Below are 17510 nucleotides of genomic sequence, written 5' to 3'. Positions count from 1 at the left end.
ACCATTTTAGTATCCATTTTATATCAGGTTTCATCTGAGGGGTAATGAAAGAAGCTGATTTCAATTGATAATGGTAGGTACAGGTGTCAGTAACCCTTCTTCAAACAAAGTAAGGGTAGGGGTGGGAAAATAATATTTGCGAGGGTTCTTGGAACTATGGGGGGGGGGGCTTTGACCAAGATTTTCCCCTAGTTTTGTCAAATATATGGCTACAATTTGGGGTTACTATTTCCGCCATGTTAGGATTAATTTCCTTTGAGATAAAAGAAGAAGAAATAAAACACACTTGTTGACTTTGATCACAACATCTTTCAGCTTAAAAAAAAAGACAGAATATAAATCTGTCATCCTCACTGTCTCCCCTCTCGATGCTGTTTTATTTTCACTGTCAGGAGATAAGATGAGGAATGCCTTTGATCAATATTTCTGACAGCTAATTGGCTGTTCGAATATTTTCTTGATGACATCATTTTCGACCAATGTCGCGGGGAATCGACCGCGACGTCTTAATTTGGATTCTACTCTTCCCCGTGCTCGCGGAGCTATGTACGGTACACTCAGAGACGTTTCACTCGCTAATCAATCAACTTCGATCCGTTTATCCCGAGTCGGGAGACCGGTCTCCTTGATTTCATCTGGTCGGCACTGTGAGTTGTTTTGAAGGATCGAGGAAATATTTAGGGCTATCTCCAGATTGCGAAATGCTACAGAGCTCCAACATACACCAAATTAAAGCTTAGAGTGTGGCCTTTCCATACATGATGTGTTACTGAGAAAATATAATTAGCTGTTGCAAACTCAAGAGGCGTTTCTACGGCCACATATCTACAGTCAAGACCCAAAAGCTAGATACACCTGTAGGTCATCACTTCAATCTTCCTAATCACTCCATTTCTGACATGATCTTACAGGGCATAGAGGCACTAGGCAACCACAGAGAGACTGTGCGTTTGAGTAGGGAGAAACTCTGGATTAGACGCCTCCAGACCATTCAACCCCATGGTCTGAACATCCAAGAAGGAAACGACTAATAAACCTTTTGTTTTGCCGTCTCCTTTTTTCCCCATAGCCTTTTAGCCTGAGCCTCATTCACTAATATAAATTACTTTTTACCCAACCTCACCACCCTTGATGTTGTCCTTTGTGTTTCCATATTCTTGCTTGTGGTCAAGCCAGCCCCTTCCCTTCACCCCCCCCCCCTTGTTTGTCCCCCTATTCATTGTTTACCCCCTGCTTTTTTATGTATGCTTTCTAACCCCATTCATGTATTTCCACTTCACTGCTTATGTTTCACTTAGTTACCTGTTCATGTTTGTTGTGTTGTCATTTAGCCTTCGAGAAAGACTCTGCTAGGGTCGAAACGTCAGGCCATTAACTATTTTTTGCATGATATGTTACTGTTAAAAGAGCGAGTCGCATTCGATAATGACGCGGCACTGTATATATATAATCCTTTTGTAGGTCTTGTTGAGGGAGTTTGCACCCAGGTCCCACCACCACAACCCTTCACACCCATCGATCACATTATTGATTAGTATTATTTGATATAAGAGGAAACACACAAACCGAGCACTCATAAAGAACATTTTTGTTGGGAGAAATTTGTTTCATATCACCCTTTTGGGTATGGCTCTTGTGTGGAGATGATAAATTGTCAGTATCACCATAGTGATTTGTATTGTGACATCACACTTAACCAAGCAACTCCGATTAATTGCAGTAAAGATGAATCGTAGCTCTTTGTGATATAGGTCCCACAAAAACCAGCACCGCCACCTTTTACCCACATCCCTATTCGTTATGAAGAGGAAATACAAAAACCAACATGCTCGAAAACCAACAACTGCTCGAAACCAACATGCTCGAAACCAACAATATGCTCGAAACCAACATGCTCGAAAAGAACATTATTTTGGTAGGTTCTGTGTACTGCTCACAGAAGTTGGTGACACATTACTTTGTTGTGTGTGGCTCCTGTAAAGAGATTGTGCCTCTGAAGTTGTACCAGGTCCTCTTTAAAAAGTTAACTATTCCAAGATGCAGCCATAACGAAGATAGGAAACAAAATTTACAAAACAAATAACTGATCAAAAAAAAAAATCTAATTTGATTAGTTTAATCGATGATAAAAAAAAACAGCAAGCCAATAATGTGTTATTACCACATAAGACAAGTAACTACAAAATGCGTGAGCAGCCCTTTTATTCTAATTGAATACGGATACATCCTGACGTTTATAAACCCACCGACAGATGCAAAGACACATCCTTCCAATTGCAGAACCGTTTCGGATGATCACCTTTCTTTCATGCAAGTTAACCCCCCCCCCCCTCCCCTAACAAGGCTAAAACTTACTAAAAGCCACTCTTATCGGGCTACACGAAGAAAACATTTAGTATAGAATAACCTCTGGGGAACTGAAAGTAGGAATTGATATTCCTCTTAAAAACAGTGTAGATTGTAGGATGGAGGGAAACATGCACCAGGCAAGGAGTTCCAAAGAGATGCAGAAAGTTCTAACGCCGTTGGAGTGGCTCTTTGTTCTATATCTCAACAAAGTTATACGGTTTAATTATGTGAGAAGAAGCAGAACTCATTATTTCAGGCTCAAACATCCTGATAGGGAGAACCAGGTAGAAGACACGCTGGTCGCACACACATTCTCCATTGTGCATCCCCCTGTGTATATACATCTTTAATATTCTCATTGTCCATGTATACTTTAAGCCATTTGACACCTTTGGTAATTGTCAAAGACCAGTTTTCTCACTTAGTGTAGCTCAACATTATGCACAAAATAACATACCTGTGAAAATTTGAACTCAATTTGTCGTGTGTAATGGAAGAAAAAACACCTTTGTCACTCAAGGTCGTGTGCTTTCAGATGCTTGATTTCGGGAACTCAAATCTAATTGAGGTCTCGAAATCAAATTCGTGAAAATTTACCTTTTTTCTCAAGAGCTACTATGATACTTCAAAGGGAGCCGTTTCTCAGAATGTTCCGTTTCTATCAACATCTGCTCTCTTTTGATTATTACCAAGTAAGTTTGTATGCTAACAATTGTTTAAAGTAATTACCAATAGTGTCCAGCGCCACTAAGATTTTTTCCATAAAATTTGAACAGAAAATTCGTTGAATTCCTTTTATTTCCCCTTTTTTGTTCTGCCCTTGGTCTCCAGAAGGTACGGGATATGAACACATTACTTAAAAAAGTATCAGTAGAAAAGACAACTGCTTTCTAACAGATCTACTAGCCCAAGACTTTCGCCACACTCTTCTCTAAAAGAAGACTCGTCTGGGGGACTTTTGGGACGCTTGGTGGCACCATATAAATTCCATTGTTCTCGGCAATGTGCGCGTGCTCAAGACTACGAAAACAATGGACTTACCTGGTAAGTCTGCTGCCACCTAGCGTTCCAAAGTCTCCTTTTGGGCTAGTAGGTCTCATAGCCAGCCATTAACTGATTTCGTTCGCTGTTTCTTTTACAAAAAGAAGTTGTAATATAAACCGTTCGTGAAATAGCCACTCTCAATTATCGAGCTTGTTTTCCAGAGAGCGAATTTACTGGGTACCTCAGGTCCCCATGCGAGTTTGTGAATCGACCTTTATAGTATACCGATGATGAACGGTGATGTTTTCCCTTCAGACCTCAGTGGCTTAGGCCTCAGAAATAACAAGGTCCCATAGGAACATGTGGCTTAGGCCTCAGAAATAACAAGGTCCCATAGGAACATGTGCATTGTATGCACTGATTTTAAATTGAAGTGTTAAGGATATTTTAATATGTCAGATATCAAAATATGCTATTCGGGATCTCATTTCGTATCGGGTGGCCCTGCGTAAGCTGCCTGCTTGCATAACACCTATAACCCTAAACCATTACAAGGTGTTACATAAATTGGGTCTCAGAATTCATTGCTTCAATAATATATCTTTCTAAATTTTGTTTTATATAATTATACTATGGGCTTATTATTAATACGTATAGTACACTGATTTATATGATAGATCTGTCTTCTTGACTATTATAATATTGGCCTTCAAATCCAAGGCAGGGAGAGTATGATTGTTATAAACGCAGGAGTTTTTTTTTTTTTTTTTTTGGGGGGGGGTAAATGGCAAAGACCAGTTGGTGTATCCCAAATGCGTAAAATAACAAACCTGTGAAAATGTTGACTCAACAGGGGTCGATTTCAAATAGAGTTAGGACTAGTCCTAACTTAGGGCTAGTCCTAGCAGATGTTACAAACGTGAGTCTAGTCCTTAGTTAGGACGAGGAACTCATCTCACTATTAAGTGAGTTGTGATTTTTTATTTTTTTTGTAATGACCAGTGTCTAGTGCCTTTAAACATTAAAGCCATTGGACACTTTCGGTAAACAGTATTGTCCAAGGCCCACATTTCGTGTATCACAACTTATAAATATAAAATAACAAACCTGTGAAAATTTAGGCTCAATCGGTCATCGAATCGGGAGAAAAATAACGGGAAAACCCACTCCTGTTTCCGCACGTTTCGCCGTGTCATGACATGTGGTAAAAATAAATCCGTAATTTTCGCTATCGAGAATTGATATTGTTTCAATGTTTTCTCAAAAAGTAAAGCATTTCATGGAATAATATTTCAAGATAAGTCTTTCATCATTACCTTGTGTAAACCCTGTAAATTATTTGTAAATCTGAGAACTTTTTTTCTTGTTCTGTACCGGAAGTGTCCAATGGCTTTAAAGAAACCTTACATTTCTTGTAACTATTAGGGATTAGCATCACCACAAGGCACAATCTGTGCACAGGTGGCATCTACTCCTGGGTGACGAGAAGCAATTATAGTTACGTGCCTTGCCCACGGACACAAGTCATGTGTTCATGATCCGGTTCTCGAGGTCCATGCCTCAACGACACAATCACCAGACCTCCATTTTCAATGAGCTAAACCAATCGGCCAAGACAGTTTTTGTTGTGAAGAACTTGTTATAAGACTCTCGACACGTTTGGTAATAATTGTCAAAGACCAGTATTTTCACATGTGCATCCAAACATTTTATGCATAAAATGACACATCTGTGAACGGTTTGGTTGATCAATTATTGGTCACCGAAGTTGCAAGAAGATAAATGAAAGACAAAACTCCCTTGTCACACAGTTTGTGTGATTTTAGTCGCGATGAGAGCCTGAAAGTATGTATTAATATTCAAACACTCTAGTGAGACATTATCTCTTTCTCAAAATGACGTTACTTCAGAGGGAGTCGCTTCTCACAATGTTTTATACTATACAGCTCTCCTTTGCTCGTTACTAAGTAAGTGGTTACGCTAACAACTATTTTGAGTAATTGCCAGTAGTTTTGAGGCATAAGATTAGTTCTAATATGAGTAATACATTTCGTTTGATTCACATCAGGCTACATTATATGAAAAACAGTGATCAGATTGAATAATAACTTCCAAGGTATTTCAAATTCGCTTCTTTGACATTTTTACGTTTTTTTTTCTCTTGCTTTTCTTTAGCATGTTTCCGTTTAGTATCAATCCAATGTTGTATATCCGATCTGTAATGTGTTGTGTGTCCTGTATTGGTGAAGATATGGTCATGTCTGTCCGTCCTTTGTTATGGTTGTTTGTTTGAATTGTTTGTTTCACTATTTTCAACATGCCTCTTCTGATAAAAACAGACTCAAACTATAATGATTTACTTAATGTTTAGCTGTTGTCTTTTAACAGTGTTACAGCATTCTGAAATGTATATCTTGTTATTTCTCAAACAGAAGAATGAGTATAACATAATGTGCGTCTGATTTGAATCAAATCGAAAGTAGGGAAGTAGCGGTCGTATGTTGTTCGCACAAAGGGCAAGCAAACCACTGACGTTGATAGAAAAGGTCGAGTTACAGAGAATTGGTGCAAGCTCTGTATTGAAGACCCAGTACGAGAAACTGAGAAGAAATTTGTCTGAACATTTGTTCCCGGATGGGACTTGGGTGGTGCAGCGTTGGGGCGATCAGGTGTCTCTGATGTGAATATGGGGCTAATTTGAAATGTAAATTACGATTCATATACTTTTAAATTGTGTCAGTTGGTCCTCGATGGCCTTCATTTCGTTTTTTAAAGGCTTATTCAGTTATTGTTAGAGACCAGCCGTCGATTTCACAAAACTCTTCCTTACTTAAGACTAGTCTTAGGACTTAGGACGAGTCCCAACCCTGCACTGTAGCATGCAGACCTTAAGATTAATCCTAAGTTAGGATGAGTTACTCGTCCTAACTCGAGATAAGACGAGTCCCAACTCTTTGTGAAATCGACGGCAGTGTTCTCACTTGGTGTATCTGAACGTTTGTTGTGCTTTCAGATGCCCCCTACACAAAAAATAATAATAATAATAAATAAATAAATAAAACAATAAATAAATAATAATAATTAAAATAAAAAAATAAAAAAAATAAAAAAATCAGGCTTGAATTGTTGTATTTATTATGCGAGTCATGTTTTGGGGGTGTCACTGAATTGCACAGCACAATTATTTACCATTCCATCATTAACACAATTTACTAATGTATGCGCTTATCCGTTATTAAAACAACATAATGAAAACATATCAAATAGTTTCAATAACACATTAATAACAACAACAATAATGAGTAAGTAATACACAAACATAATATTCTTTATCGGGATAAAAAAATATTAATTTTGTATTTTACCCATATACACAAAAGAGTGGTAGCACTGTATACTCGGTACTTACCCGAGTTCAGTGGGGGAAAAAAATCACAACAGTACTCGGTTGGGATTCGAACCCACGACCTTTGCAATTTAATAGATGTTAAATTTGCATCGGGGATAAAATAAAAAACACACCGATGTGTGTTAGCACTGTATACTCAGTACTTACTCGAGTTATGTGAATACATTCACAGGCATGTTACTCGGTGGGATTCGAACCCACGACCTTTGCAACCATATAGCAGTGTCTAACAATAACTAGACCACCAAGACTGCCCAGGGTCTATAGAGGCAGTTCGAATCCTATGTTTTATCAGCGGGTACTGCAAACGATTTCACATAATTATGTTAAAGGGTTTGGGTACTTTTTGTTAACACAAAACACAATGTCCACAGATTTACATTAAATTTACACCGTTTGAAGATACTGATTAGAAACCGTATCTTAAAATATCAGTTGTTGGGGCGCTGTAGTTTTTGCGAAATGGATAAAACAATGTCGTGAAAATACGTTTTTACAAGGTAAAATCATGTTCATCTCATGATCACTGAGACGAAAAACATGTTCATGATATTGTTTTACTCATTTCTCAAGGACTACAGCACCCCACCAAGTAATAATTTCAGGGAAGCTTTCTATCATCATTATCTTCAAACTGTGTATGTTTAAAGTAAATCTGTGGACATTGTGTTTTTTGTTCTCAAAAGGACCCAGTATAAGCTTTAAATTTGCATCAAATAATAGCCAAAAAGGACACTTTCAATTGTGTTGCACCTTTTTAGTACATACATTAATGGTTGCCGCGAGTTTATTTTGTTGTATGTGTATGAGCTACAGTTTCTCAGGAATTAGCAGGGGAACAAAATCCAATATTGGTAATGACTCTGGGTGGCAGTACATAATGGACATGTTTCTGTTTTATTGTATTTATGTTTCCTTCTTTTGAGTTTGAGCAAAAGAGAACAGTGCGAGGTTTTTCGTCGCGCGGAAACTCGAGACACCCACGGGATTATACTACTATTTTTATATGTGCAAATCATTTCCATGCTGGCACGATGAATAAATAATTTAATTTAATTACATTGAATAATTGTGAATTAATTCTGAAACGTGATTAAATACCAGAAAGGAACACTCCCGGAGGTGTGTCATTAAATCTCGTAGTAAGTGCATAGGAAAATGAATCATGTTTTAATGATGATGAAGACTCTAACTTAATGATTACTGTATACCAAATGCTAAAGCTGTATAGATTAGTATCCTTTTGCGAAAGCGTACAGTAAAAGTCAATGGTGATATGTTTCATAATAGCTGAAACATTACGATGCATATCTTTGTCGTTTTCAGTTATTACTACTACTAATAATAATAATAATATAAATTTTTATATTGCGCCGGTATCCATCACACAAGATGCTCATTGCGCAAGTTAGCCTAGTAATTTAATTTCCTGTAATTTTTTTTCTCGTCAGCATTTTGCAATGTCATTGTCCGTCGTGTCTGTCTTGTCCTTGTTTCGTGATTCGCTGTTTGTTTGACTTAATGTTTGTTTGTTTGATTGTCTGTCTGTTTGTTTGTATAAAAGCTGTATCTATGAGTCTCATGCTCTCGTTCCTCATTGTACGAATACTTTTTATTATTTTTGAGACTTTACTATTTGTTGTATACTTATAAGGGTATGCGCTTATAATTGTGTTACCTTTCTATAACATGTATACCGATATTTCTCATAATATAAAGCAAAGTTAAACTTTCGTTTTGATTTAGAACTGTTCGATCGTTCGAACAATTTGACTCCCATAAATGGCCGACCTTGTTAGTCGACGAGGTAAAAATAAAACCACGCAATTTCGAGGCATATTTGTGTAGATCATGGTATTCTACTTTTACAACATCTTTCGATAACCATACCGATTTTATATCAAACGGTTACAGAACGCATTTTAAGGACCAACTCGACCGATCCAAGGCAACGTGTTCCTTTAATGTTTTAAAAACGTATTGTGGTGACGTTTGCCCTGCCCACATTCATGATTAGATAACTCTGTGGTTTAACGGCTTACTGGTTATGGTGATTGAATTGAACCTGGCTGAAGTTATGTTTTAAAGTTAAGTAATAAGTTCAGTATATAAGAACCATTCAACATTGAATCATGATTTGTTTCCCGTTCTCTCATTTCGATTAGATTGTCATTTAGTTGTGTAATATCCCTTGCAAGGAATAATGTCTCTCGATTTGTATTATGTTTTTTATAACACACTCACAAAAACCAAAGATACCATTTTAAAGGGAAGGTACACGTTTGGTAATAACTCAAACCAAATATTAACTTAAAAACTTACTTGATAATGAGCAATGGAGAGCTGTTGATAGTATAAAACATTGTAGGAAACGACTCCCTCTGAAGTAACGTAGTTTTTGAGAAAGAGGTAATTTCTCACTTAAAAAAAAGAAGTCTTTTATTCATATCTGAGAGCACACAAATTCGTCCAACAAAGGTGTTTTTTCTTTCATCATTTTCTCGCAACTTTGATGACCAATTGAGCCCAAATTTTCACAGGCTTGTTATTTTATGGTTATGATGGGATACACCAAATGAGAACACTGGCTTTGACAATTACCAAACGTGTATAGTGGCTTTAATGTACAGATTCTAACCTCAAATAATGTCTTCGAAGAAATGTTTTTATTTAATTTGTTGAATTGACTGTTTTGACTGACTAGGGCAGATGCATCTTCGTTGATTCCTTCAAATAAAATAAAAATCACAGCGTTAAGCCAATGAGTTAGCGACCGTCTGTTCATAGACGGTAGAGGCCATCACGTTCACCTGACAGTTCCAAGAACCAACCACAAGACTCTATGACAAATCCGGTGTATAAAGGTGAATTCATACAAACGCATCCATCACCCTCACTGAAGCATGTACAAGTATAATATATTCATCATTATGACCTCTGACCCGAAAGTCTAGCAACCAATCAAAACGCGCGAAACCCACTGTCTTATTAATTTGTAAGGGGGCAAATTCTGAGCGTGGGACGAATTCTACTGTAGCATTACTAGACACGTTTCTCTTTGTAGGTCTGTTCCGCCACTTTAGCAAAACAATGCCTCCATACTGACATCCCCGCGATAGCCAATTAAACCAAACCCAAAGTGAGAATTATTGTATCACTTTTTTTTCCTTTCATCCACGCGCACTGCAGCCCGCCCGCAGGTGGCACTCTGAGATCGTATATAAACACTCCCCCTTCTGCATTGATAGGTTAAAAGTGTGTGCGAGAAACGACTAGCTGTGCAAGACATTATTGGACTCACTTCTTGATACCAGTGTAATACTACAACCACTATTGATCGTCCGCTGCGTGTTGTGTGAGTGCGGCGTATGCTATATCGAGAAGGGACGACGCGCGCATTGAACGATTATTAAAAGCTGAGATAATTCATCAACGCCAGGATCGGCAGTAGTGGTATCTCCATATTGGGTAAGTTTCGCGTCTACCCTTCTCGGGTTGTTCTAACATTACATTGTGTGACTAGTAACTTCACTCGGTAATCTGAGATGAAACATGCGATGTGTCTACCTATCAAACACAGCTGATTATATCTACGAATCAAATTTCACAAGCAAATAACTGTGTGTCACTAATTTACAAACTCAACAAACGGGGAGAGTCAAAGATGGAGCTCAAATATTTATTATTACTCAAACAAGGTAGAGATGAACGTGTAGATGTACGATAAAACATGTCCAGTCTCTGAGTGCGTGTGTGTTGAAAGATAAGTAATGGTCACTCATTCAGTCAGACATTTGTTTTAGTGAAATTAAACTTCCATCACCACCTATGTGTAAAAGCTGTGGCAATTTCTTTCAGTGCGTAAAAAAGAAAACCATACGTTCGTTCATGGAAAATAAAAATATCAGTAAACACTATGGTTTTAATTTTTGAAGCAAAATATGTTCTTATACGTTCACTGCAATTAAAACTTCGTTCACTTCAATCTGATTGCAGAATGTTAACATTTTGTTCACGTCTGGTAAATGTATTGTTAAAAGTTACAATCAACAACACTTCAAAAGATGTCCAATGTGGCAATATGACTCTCAAAAGTGTCTCTAGATTTCGGGAAAATTCAGGGGGAAAAAAATTACCATTACTTTGTTGGCTATAACTCCCATAATGTGTCATCGTTTTGCAATATCACGTCAGAGTTATATTATTAGACAGTGAAAATTAATATATCTGATGAATGACAATCTTGTTTTACTTCTTCTTTTACCCTCAATTCTGTAACATCTGCCACTCATTTAACAGAAAGTGTTTCATTACTGTACCTTTAGACCACTCAGATCACAGGTGGCATCTTGGCGTAACACACTGATTGAAAAAAAAAAAAACGCTGAATGTTAGCGATGGACCCTCGCTGGATAATCAACCCTCGGTGTTTAATCAGCTTAACGCAATTACCAAATAGGAAAACTAATCTGTGGACTTTTTCGGAGAAATTCAAAGTTGCGATTTTAAAACAGTTTACGATAAAAAATTACACCAGAATTCCTTAAAACATTCCAAGCCCAGTGATAATTTTTAAGATGAATAATCACACCAGAATTCCTCTACTCTGGAGGTTTCTGATGGTTGTATTGATTACAGTATGGGATTCACTTGATTCTAAACTTGGGTATTTTTCAGACATTTTTGAGTTCGCATGACCTGTTTGCTTTAGGATTTTTAGTCCGCCCAGACGCAACCCACGAATCACCATCCGCACCCCACGAATCATGCCGCACTTGACAGGGATGAAAGTATCCTCATTTCCCCTCGAAATGGACTAAAATCAATTCCATGAAGCCCAAGGCTTCGTGCTAAAGGCAACTCTGATTAAGTCTTATAGATTACCTCAACATACACGGCAAGTGACTTTGATCGCAAACGCAATTAGGAGTTGTTTTCCAGCACTATTTCACCCCGTCACATTATTTCCAATCGAGTGATCAACTAAAATTTCATGGTTGAGGTTTTTCCTGTAATTATCGACTTTTTTTGTATTGTTATAGTTGTTGTTTTCTTCCTGTTTTTTTTTGTTAAAAGAATGTTCCTTTTCACCTATTGTATGAAAGCGTAGTGGTTGGGTAAAGAGATTTCTGCTGATAGGGAAATCGTATAGTAAGTAATGGTTTATTTCACGCAGTCATTACAAACAGCGTCATAAAATTAAACCTAGACAATAAAAAAATTATTTATAATAATCACTCAATTGAGAGATTCTGGGTAGCAGTACCTTCTAGATTTTAGATAATGTTGTTTGCTTTCCTTCCAATCCTGAATACAAACCTAAATTATCAATTTCTCTATTTCGAATTACAGCTTAAAATATGAATGGAATCTTTCTCTTCCTCGAATATGAATATATATAAATGAACCAAATGAACGGCGAAAACGAAAATTATGCTTTATATGGCGAGCAGCGACTCCGGAAACAAAAAAAGATAACAATGATAACCAGCAATGTAACGTTTGTCACATTATCACATCAATTCAATTTGTATTGTAAATGGTCAAGTAAATGAAATACTGGAAGTTTTTTAATGTTAACGTCACCAATCAATCAACACATTAAAGTTTTAATTGTGAAAGGTTGCTCTTTTTGTCCATTGTTGAACAATGGTTCCGCTGTTTTTTGATTTGGTTTGGGAAAACACCATGTGTGTATCTTTAGAGAACTGTCTTGCTTTATGTTCTACTATCTGCCGGTAGACTTTCGGGAGACTTCTCAGTGGCGGAATGTAGTGAGTTTTAATATTGGTTTCAATGTTCCAAGCAAAATATATACTGATACCTCGCCATGCAATGTCTCAAATCCAAAACGGTTTTTATTATTCCATATTTTGGTTATATAAAGAACCATGCACAAGAAGAAAGAAAAAGTAAATCATGTTTGATCATATTGTTTGAATGTAAATCTGAGTTATACCGCCTTATATTGTTATAAAATGACTTGTAACTGATTTGGGTGACATCACAACGTTGCCAAGCCATGTCTTTGTTTGGGTGGCCTTTTGGTCCATTGTAGAACAAGTGTTCTGCTATTCCATACTCTGCAGTATTATAATGAACCAAAAGACGGAAGACAAAGTCGTTTGTACTGTTTTGATGTAAATCCATTTCCGACATACCCATCATTGCTAGAAAATGATGCGCAATATCACATTATTTTCTAAGCGTTAATGTCTTTGTTAGCGTGAACTGCGGAAGTGATAAACGTGTGGTCCGTACTGTGTTGGACGAACACCTACGTCAATATCGACCGTCCAAAACGCACAGCCACATTTTACCCCCCAGCCCGCATTTTTTTGTTCTTCCTCTTTCTTTGCCTGGCTATTTGGTGCTAATAGTTGACCTATATCTGTCAATCATTCAATTTAAAGGATGAGTGGCTATTATACTATCTATGATTTGGGCACTTCATTATTGCTGAGTGGGGACTCAAGTTAAAGGGTTTGGACACTTTTTATAGGACACAAAACACAATGACCACTGATTAACTTACACACGGTTTAAAGATAGGTAAAGCTATCACCCCCCCCCCCCCCCCTTAAGCATTACTTGATGATGTGCTGTAGATATTGAGAAATTAGTAAAACAATGTAACTAAAATCACAGGAGGCAAAATCTCTTTTAGCATGTTAAACGGATTTAGGCCTGCTTGTAAATATTATATACCGTATTTTACGCGATTCTCCTGAAACAGCCGCGCTGTGATTTTATGAAAGTCTCAAAACCGGACGATTTTTGAAGCTGAAACTTATACAGGTAACTTATATGAGATACATCTTCAGTCAAAGTAAGTAAGGCTTCATATCATGCCAAAAACTAAAGGAATCGAAATCCTTTAGGTCCAATTATTTGGTTCAACATCATAACAACTAAGAATATCTATAGTTTACACATGTTGTGGCCATGCGTTTGAGTAAAAAACGAAAAGAGGTTAAAGCTCACAGTGTTTTTATAATAAAGAATAATGGGAGACCACAATAAGAAAACCTCCGTTGATTGAAATGTTTTTGCACACACTGTATGACGTCACACCTTTTAAGGTGGTTCGATGCAGTGTGTCGTGCACTTTTTTATATCGATGGAGCGACACCCAGACGTCACCAGTTAATATTGAAAGACATAGCATAATCAAACTATCGTTACCACTCACATCGTGTTTAATAAACTCACAAGTGATTTATTGAGAATGGTTTCAGCTGATTTGCAATAATTGATACTATTCAAAAATGATTTGTTTAAATAATCTTGTTAGGCCTAATAATAATATTGTTTCCTCTTTGTTAGATCGACATTGTTTAAATTCGTGTTAGGGTAAACATACATCTCGCCATTGATACTCGCCATTTATAGTTTGGACCAAGTCTCGGTACTATGACGTTCGTTACATGCTTTTGTAACCGATTTGATAACAGACATGCAATTACACAGTAGTCTTGACTTTTTATCAGAATACAGGGGGGGGGGGCTAGCTTTAGAACGTATATAGGACGTAATGTTCAGTACATCTAGGCGCGTCGATACAACGAGCCAATGTACTATTAATTTAATTGGGGGATGGGAGGGGGGCGTTTCGGGCTCTTTTTCGGTAGTGGTATAGTAAAAAATATGTCACCCGTTGAAATCCCACTCTAGCATATAATTGCATACGCAATTGTAACTATACGTTTATGAACGTCCCACGATCTTCATTTGTAATACAATATAAAAGAGCGTTTTCTTGTGAGCTGATGCATCTGAGTTAAATTAATCAATGTCATCATTTTACTTTTCCATTCTTCCACATTCTTCCTTTAATACCAAATGTGTTCCAACTCAACTCTTCCACTCAAAACTTCGCAATGCATTTGAAGAGGAAAATTACTCCCGGATGCCGGGTTTGATCTCCCATCGTCTGCAACATCCTCAGAACGACGTGGATTAGTTTTCTTTAAATCATCTTGACACGAGAAGACGTCAGGCTAATGACGAGGTACAAATCCATCGTCGCGAGCGTCTCTAAATTACTTGAAGGGCGGACCCTTCAACCTTCCAAGAGAGTCATAATCTCTCTAATTTCTCGTAAACTACTCGAGAAGTGGAAACAAAACATGATATGTGATATGGTAATTTAATCTACAGTCGATACAGAATACCAGTGAGACTGTCTACAACAGGAGAGGACACAGTCCTCTTGCGGTTTCATCAGAAGGGGGGGGGGTGGGGGGCGGTATCTCAGGCAACCTGTCTGGTCATCCCGCGAACCTATCAATCATTGCTCTAAGTACGAGTTTAAGTCAGCGTCCACGAACATGACGATAGTCACTCAGGGACTTTTAATCCAAAATGCTACCCCTCGACGTAGCTCAGCAAAGCGACGGCGTTTTTAACTCCGAACCCACGGGTAGATTTGTGAGGAGGGACGGCCGGTATTGACATTGATCTAAACGGTCGGGAAATGCAATATGACGTTGAGAATTGCCTGACTCAACCGACTCAGAGGACGATGGATACATCAGGAGCAATTTGGGTGTTTTAATGAATTTCAATGGGGCAATTAAATACTAGAATGCAATGGCCGTCACGGGGGGGGGGTCCTCACAGCTCCTCTAGATAGGATAATGTACCCTTTTTCCCCCCGAGGCTTTTTGTTTTAATTTGCAGAGCTCCAAATCTCAATCATTACCAATAGATCAGACCGAATTACCAATCTGATGCATACAAATGCAGTTTAATTGCTTTACATGTCCCCCTTCCAAATTGATCTTCTGTTGTTGCAATCGACTCGAGTCCATTTATAGTATTATTACGAACCCTCAAGCCATATTTCATACTTCAAGAAGCTCTTTGACCAATAATTACAGTTACGCTTAGAATGTTATGTTCCCCCACGCGATCATGACCGCGTTGTTTACAGGCGACGACGACTGAATAGCATTTCCGTTCCACAATCAATTTGCCTCGCGTGATTGGTCAATCGATTTGAGCACAACATCAGCAATGGCGCATGTTATTTGAACCATTATAGCGCACGTCACCCACAGGTTAAAAAGTGAACAGTCAGACAAATAAATAAGGTCCGTTTCCAATATATGGCCAAACAAACAGAATAACACGTTTAGCGTCCTCCTTTTTTGAAAAAAGGGATAGAGGAGTTTTTTTTTTCGTTTTACTTTTTTTTTAAATGGCCGCCAGAAAAGAAAAAAATGTTACTGATTGCCGGGCTTGTTTTCACAATTATTTTGTTGGCTGCAATCTTAAATATATATATATATAAAAAATAAAAAAATTAAGTGTTTGTTAAAAAAAAAAAAAAAAAAAAAAAAACAAACGGTGGTCTCTTAAACGTAAACGGGCTTGGACGCTAAAATTGTTTTTATTTTGATTTGGCCAAAGACAGGCGTGAATCAGCAGACTGGTGGCCGTCAAACCTTACCGTGCGTGACGACGTGATGATGTGAATGCAGTGTTAATAAGGGACGCTGGTTTTTGATTAACACCCCTTGAGAATTTTTTTTTTTAAACCCGGTATAGCAGATCGCGCACGGAACAATTGCTTTAACTTAAAGGGGATCTAATGAACTTGTCTAAAACACTCCGAAAAGAAGCAGTGTAAAAGGCAATCCACGATGGTTTCGTTAAACCGGAACAATTGCTTTAACTTAAAGGGGATCTAATGAACCTTTCTAAAACACTCCGAAAAGAGCAGTGTAAAAAAAATAATCCACGATGAATTCGTTAAACTATACTTTCAAATTAACGTTATTTGTCAGAACCAACTAACATAATTAGAGATAGTGATTACACGGTGTTACCTTTCAAAGTCGTTATTTCTACCATACTAACTTTTAAATCCTAGTTATTTGTCTATATAATAATAACTAATCTTATAAAGCGCTGGTAAACTGAACACAAAATATTAACTGCGCTATAGGACCAAGGGAAAATTAATGGTAGGCTTGAGGTATGTTTCGAGACTATTCGCATGAAGAATTGCAGGTCGTGATCTAAGGGTAAGAGGTAAGCCATTACACAGGCTGGGCTATATACGTCTCTTAAATAGAAATAACGCACAAGATTACATAGATACGATGAAATAACACGACATACGGCAAACAGAGAGTGATACTCCATTAGGTAAACAAGAGATAGTGCTTGCTGTATTAGGGGAAGTTCGTAGAAGACAGCCTTAGCTAACCGAACAAACAGCGAAAGGGAGACAAGGCAAATAGCAGGCCGTTCAGACGTAGCACTAAAACTCCTGGTTCAACACGATCGAGTTCAACTCTTTATGTTTGCAGGTCTAGATGTTAGACCAAACCAGGGTTAACTCTCACAAGCTAGACTGCCGAGCTGTTCCTGTTTCGTTTTGTTTTTCTTTTCAAACCAGACTATAGCTTAAGATATAAATCACCGTGACATTGACCTAGTGTCAACAAAGTGTTCACTACAAGTTATTTATATATTTTGTGGCTTACCTTTAAATACCCTTCACAGTCAGTATTGGAATTGGCACTTTCTTGAGTAGTATGTTCCTTCGCGTCGAGGCTGCAATAAAAAGGTGTATATGAAACGTTTCACATTAGTTTGTTTTGACAAAAATAGGTATTACTCTAAAAACATAATCGAGTCTACAAACTTGTAAATAATAATAATAATAAGAAGAAGAAGACATTTGTAAAGCGCCTAATGCAAAAAGCCCCTAAGCGCATAAAGAGAAGAACAAAATAAACAATGCGAGAAAGACAAA

General features: G+C 37.6%; 1 long non-coding RNA gene across 1 annotated transcript in view; it reads left to right on the top strand.

Annotated features, from left to right (window-relative positions):
* Positions 1 to 9858: 9858 nt before the first annotated feature.
* The window catches only part of LOC117300842, a 54441-nt gene continuing 46789 nt past the window's right edge, over positions 9859 to 17510 (top strand). Inside the window, exon 1 of the long non-coding RNA XR_004520226.1 lies at positions 9859 to 10210. This is a non-coding gene — a long non-coding RNA (uncharacterized LOC117300842). The remainder of the gene's footprint in view (positions 10211 to 17510) is intronic.

This window comes from Asterias rubens, chromosome 16, assembly GCF_902459465.1.
Source record: "Asterias rubens chromosome 16, eAstRub1.3, whole genome shotgun sequence".
Classification (NCBI taxonomy): Eukaryota; Metazoa; Echinodermata; class Asteroidea; order Forcipulatida; family Asteriidae; genus Asterias; species Asterias rubens.
Note: the sequence above shows the minus strand (reverse complement) of the source record. Positions and strands in the feature narration are given on the sequence as shown.